Here is a 6,160-nt window from a genome sequence, read left to right on the forward strand (position 1 = left end):
AGTATCTCCTGTGCTGTCGACTCATTTAAGTAGAAATCTTCAACCAAATTCAGTGATCGCTGGTCTGATGTCCAGAAGCTCTTTTTGGTCATAGGAAACGATCGTGGAAACATTATGTACAAAAACAGTTAAGATCAGTGCAAAAAAAATTTTTAAAATAGGAGCCAGTAAAACTGCCGCTATACATTCCAGCATCATTCTTGTACTTCTAGTTGGGCCAAGGGCTAGGGTTGCTGCTGGGCCCAGGGCTATAGTTGCTGCATGGCTCTCGTCATAGTCTGTGTGGGAGAGAGTGATAAGCAAAGTTACCAAGCAGGATACATTCGCTATGAACAATGACTTTTGTTAGCAAACACCTAGTAGTCAACAACGTAATGTAGTGGTGAAATAGTTTACTTACTCTTAGTCATTACAAGCATTTGAGTGAGAGTGAAAAGGAAAGTTTACAAACAGGCTTGCAACAATCACTAATGTTATAAACAGTGGGCTTTGTTAGCAGCCAGCTAGCAGACAATAAAGTGAAGTAGTGATCATTTCGATTCATATAACTTATAGCTAACTAGCTGGCTGGGTAATACATTAGGACATATCAGTGTCAGTATGTATTTGGTTAGCTATGTCATGATGTGGCCCTTTCTGGGTATAGAGCATGGAATCCCCCTCTCTCTCCCTCCTACACCCAGGTTCTGTTATCTCAGGTTGTAAATTCCTGGAGGAGACTCTCTCCTCCTGGCCATGCAGTATATAAAGAGAGAGAGTTTCACAGTAGAACAAAGGAACTTCTTCTACATCACAGAACTTGAGAACTGAATAATGTCCATGTTTTGGAGAATGTGTAAATGTTCGGTGGAGAAGCCAGCTACGACCCGGTCCATTTTGTTTCATGTTTGTGACCTCATGAAAGACAATACAGCCACATTACCATAACTCTGTTTATACAGGTGCCTCCATTATGAGGTTTGCGTCTAATTATTGTATAAAATGAACGAGTAAAGATGAAACTATTTGTGAAATGATATAATGGTGTTAATGTTAGAGAATTGTATTCCCTTTAATGTTTAACTAAGTCATTGGCCAGCACCCATGAGCACAGACATGATCTGGCTCATGGGACAGCCCTTTTCTACTGTTACGAATAAAAAAAACACCTGAAGAAATCCTCTTCAGACCATGCATACCTTAGTCAGCTGAGAGGGCAAAGGTTTGAGTGGAGACCACAAAAACCTCAGTAAACTAAGGTTATAATGGTTGTTGAATTCCTAACAATACCACATGGAGCATTGGCTACACTGCAGGAAATGGTTAAACTCTGAGACTATCGATCCCTACAGAATAAGAGTAAATCTTAGATACTAATTAGTAGACTGCAGCTAGAAATTGTTAACCTGGGATGTGAAGACCGACAACCGCCAAGACATCTATTCTATAAGAACATTTCTGAATGGTACTCTGAAGTATCCAACCACTTCAGGGAAGCAGAGAGACGCTTGGATGAACTTTCCAACAGAAAGATGGACAATTCCAACAGAGATCACGACAACACACTGAGCGTAAATATATATTGATTGCAATTATTCCCGAATGAACAACAACATTGTAGTTACTCCACAATACTAACCTAATTGAAAGAGTGAAAAGAAGCAAGCCTGTAGAATTAACTTTAGAATTCACTTTTTGTCCTGAATACAAAGTGTTATGCTTGGGGCAAATCCAACACAACACATTACTAAGTACCACACTTCATATTTTCAAGCATAGTTTTGGGGAGTTTTCAGGATAAAAAATAAACGGAATGGAGCTAAGCACAGGCAAAATCCTAGAGGAAAACCTGGTTCAGTGTCACGTTCTGACCTTAGTTCTGTTATTATGTCTTTGTTTCAGTATGGTCAGGGCGTGAGTTGGGTGGGTTGTCTATGTTCGTTTTTCTACTGTATAATTTGGGATTTCTGTGTTCGGCCTAGTATGGTTCTCAATCAGAGGCAGCTGTCAATCATTGTCCCTGATTGAGAATCATACCTAGGTAGCCCGGTTTCACTTTTGAGTTGTGGGTGTTTATTTTCCGTGTTAGTGTCTGTGCCACGCGGGACTGTTTCGGTTTGATTTACGTCACGTTTATTGCTTTGTCCAGTGTTCGTTATTCATTAAAAAACATGAACACTTACCACGCTGCGTTTTGGTCCTCCGATCCTTCATACTACTCCTCCAAGTCAGAAGAGGAGGACAAAAACCCTTACATTCAGTCTGTTTTCCACCAGACACTGGGAGATGAATTCATCTTTCAGAAAGGACAAAAACCTTAAACACAAGGCCAAATTTACACTGGAGTTGCTTTCCAAGAAGACAGTGAATATTTGACTTACATCTACTTGAAAATCTAGCAAGGATCAACAAGCAATTTGACAGAGCTTGAAGAATTTTGAAAAAGATAATGGCAAATGTTGCACAATCAAGTTGTGGAAAGCTCTTAGAGACTTACCCAGATAGACTCACACCTGTAATCGCTGCGAAAGGTGCTTTTACAAAGTATTGACTCAGGGGTGTAAATACTTGTGTAAACTAGATATTTCTGTATTTCATTTTTATACATTTGCAAAAATGTATTAAAACATATTTTCACTTGTCATTATGGGGTATTGTGTATTTAATCCATTATGACATCAGGCTGTAACATAACAAAATGTGGAATAAGATAAGTGGCATGAATACTTTCTGAATTCACTGTACATACAGTTCATGATACAGTACAACTGTCCTGGCTGTGGTACCATAGCACTTCATGCTAATCATTAATGGTGATGAGGATGTTTAACCTTCTCACATTTTCTAAAGAAAAAGATACAGAATCAGAACCTACTCGCTACTCCTCCTCCTCCTCTTCCTCCTCCACTGTCCCCATGTCTCAGAGGCAGAAATGGGACTGTCTTTATCACACAGATAATTACCACAGTTCATTAGGGAGGTTTAAGTAATCACACTCTTACGCTGCTACTGTTGTCACTCTAGGTCTCTTTCTCTCCCTCTCTCTTCTATTGAATCAACAACATCACCCTCTCTCTTCCCTACTCTTTATTTATTAGTGTTAGTGTGCGTGTGTGTTTGTGTGTGTATCTTTCCTGTTGCTGTATAAACGTCCCAAACGAGTTAAATGAGCGCCAACTGCCCCCAGAGGCCTGGAAGCTACATCTGCTATGAAAATGCCTTTCCTTTAATTTCCCCTGATCCACAACCTCACAACAAACAAAGAAACACAGAAACAAACAAACACACACACACACCATGATCCCTATTTGTTTCACAGTCTGACCTCTGAACTATGACATCAGAGGTCAGTACGTCAGGGGGTGCTTGGAATGGGGACATTGCAAACCAGTACAGTAGGCAGGTTCACTAGGCAACTTTGTGGGCAACCCGACCAAATTCACATAGTAATGTGAGTTGTAGATCTGTCATTCTCATCGGAGGCAAGTCTGATAAGCGGTAGGTCTGGCTATGGGTGCTATTTCTATTCTTTGCGGTCGTTAAGTTTCACTTTTGCATCTTTTTACTGTTTTTTTTTTTTAACATCAGCTTCAAACAGCTGACAATACTATATTTTTGGTTATTGAAATTGCAGAGCGGTTTAGATTGTACAGTGATTTAAGAAACAAGAAATGGCAGAGCCATTGTACCTTTAAGTGTTTACCATCATAAGGAACACATCTGCCTCAAGGACCTGCCATATTGGAATTTCCTTCATTTTGGAAGAATTTTTAAAAAATCTTTAAAAACCTTATTTTCACCCTGTTTGTGAAAAGCTAAGACTTTAATTAAAAGATCATCAAGAAAATGTAAGTATTTGTTTTAAAAATTAAAGTACAGTTAAACATGGATTGTTGCAGTGACAGGGTGTATTGATACACCATCCAAAGTGTAATTAATAACTTCAACATTCTCAAAGGGATATTCAGTTGCAGGTTTTTTTTGTTTTGACCCATCTACCAATAGGTGCCCTTCTTTGCGAGGTATTGGAAAATCTCTCTGGTCTTCGTGGTTGAATCTGTGTTTGAAAATCACTGCTCGACTGAGGGACCTCCAATTTGGAGGAGGTCAGAGACCTGGCAGTGTGGTGCCAGGATAACAACCTCTCCCTCAACGTGATCAAGACAAAGGAGATGATTGTGGACTACAGGAAAAGATGGACCGAGCACGCCCCCATTCTCATCGACTGGGATATATTGGAGCAGGTTGAGAGCTTCAAGTTCCTTGGTGTCCACATCACCAACAAACTATCATTTGTGAAGGCACAACAAAGCCCATTCCCCCTCAGGAGTCTGAAAATATTAGTCATGGGTCCTCAGATCCACAAAAAAGTTATACAGCTGCACCATCGAGAGCGTCCTAACTGGTTGCATCACAGCCTGGTATGGAAACTGCTCGGTCTCTGACTGCAAGGCTCTACCGAGGGTAATGCGTACGGCCCAGTACATCACTGGGGCCAAGCTTCCTGCCATCCAGGACCTCTATACCAGGCGGTGTCAGAGGAAGGCCCAAGCCACAAGATTCCTGAATAGCTGATCAAATGGCTAACCGGACTATTTGCATTGCCCCACACCCCATTTTTACACTGCTGCTACTCTCTGTGTATTATCCATGCATGGTCACTTTACCTCTACCTACATGTACATATTATCTCAACTTACCTGTGTCCCCGCACATTGACTCTGTACTGGTACCCCCTGTATATAGCCTCGCTACTGTTTTTTTATTGTTGCTCCTCTATTATTTGTTATTTTTCTTCTTTATTTATATTTTTTATTTTATTTATAATTTTTTTACTTCAGTTTATTTTAGTAAATACTTTCTTAACACTTTTTCTTAAAAATGCATTATTGGTTAAGGTCTTCACCGGTTGTATTCGGTGCATGTGACATGTACAATTTGATTTGATTTGAAATATCATGAAGGCCTATTGTTATCCAAATGCTGACGTAGACTATTGCCAAAACACGTACGTACGTTTGCTTTGACCTCTACTGACATTACATTTTTTTACTTAAATAATATTTCAGTGAGCGCAGGTTTTTCATTTTCTCTGGAATAATCTGAATTGCCAGATCTAATTCCATGGTTGTACTGGTGTATAGATGTGTGAGCCAAGTGAAAAGTAGCCTCTTTTAACCACATGGGGGCAGAGAGGAGCATAGTAGGTAGCAACAGGGAATACAAAACAGAAGTGTGTGTGTTAGTGTGTGTGTGTGGTAGCAGATGGGTAGAAGCATCAATCTTATGTTTTATGTTAAGAGCCAGATGCCTACTCCTGGATTACAGGTAGCTTTATACTACCATTTTGTTTGCATCAACTGTTTGTTATCCTCCATTACATGTTAATCAGAATCAATTGAATACTCTGGGAGTGGAGACAGTACAGAGAGCTCCATATTTCACTTTAAAACCCTGTCAACATGATTTACTGTATTTTAAGGTGTCTTAAAGCATCATGTGACCATTGCCAAGAATTTCCACATCTGGTTTCTCTATTCTATTCTATTCTGTTAACATTGTTTTACGTCAGATAGTGCGACAAACCATCTGCAACTATCAGTTGAGGGACGAGTGTCAAGTAGGCGTGACGCTACCTTTTGGAAGACATTGTTGTGTTGCTGTACAGTAAATTAATCTTTACAAAAGGAGTTAATGTAGGAAGAGCTTTCAATGTCATCCTGCACAAGATTGGAAAAAGTGAAGTTTGCATGACACCAGCCACATTTGACAAAGTGCTAACACTTTACATTGAGGTAGCTTTTATAACGTATTGGTCAAAATAGTGTGATAGCTGTTCAGTACTTGCCAAATAGTAAGCCAAATTTGACCTGCAGTTATTAACACTTTATAAAATGCACTCACACATGGTTATAACCTTTATCTGTCATCATGCAACCATTAAAAGGTTGGAAATGTCATTATTTTCAGTGTTCTATTCCTGAATTCCAAAACTCAGCTCTGAGTTGGCTGCCAATTGTGGAGTCATCAGCTAGAGCATAAAGGAAAGGTGTAAACTACATGTGATTTCACATTAATCTGCATGAAAATTAAACAACACTATATAACAGAAATTGTAAAATAAAAATAATTTTGAAAGAGTGATTCCTGAAGGCTGTTAGACATAGTATATAAAGGGTTA

This window comes from Oncorhynchus tshawytscha, linkage group LG01 (genome assembly GCF_018296145.1).
Source record: "Oncorhynchus tshawytscha isolate Ot180627B linkage group LG01, Otsh_v2.0, whole genome shotgun sequence".
Lineage (NCBI taxonomy): Eukaryota > Metazoa > Chordata > Actinopteri > Salmoniformes > Salmonidae > Oncorhynchus > Oncorhynchus tshawytscha.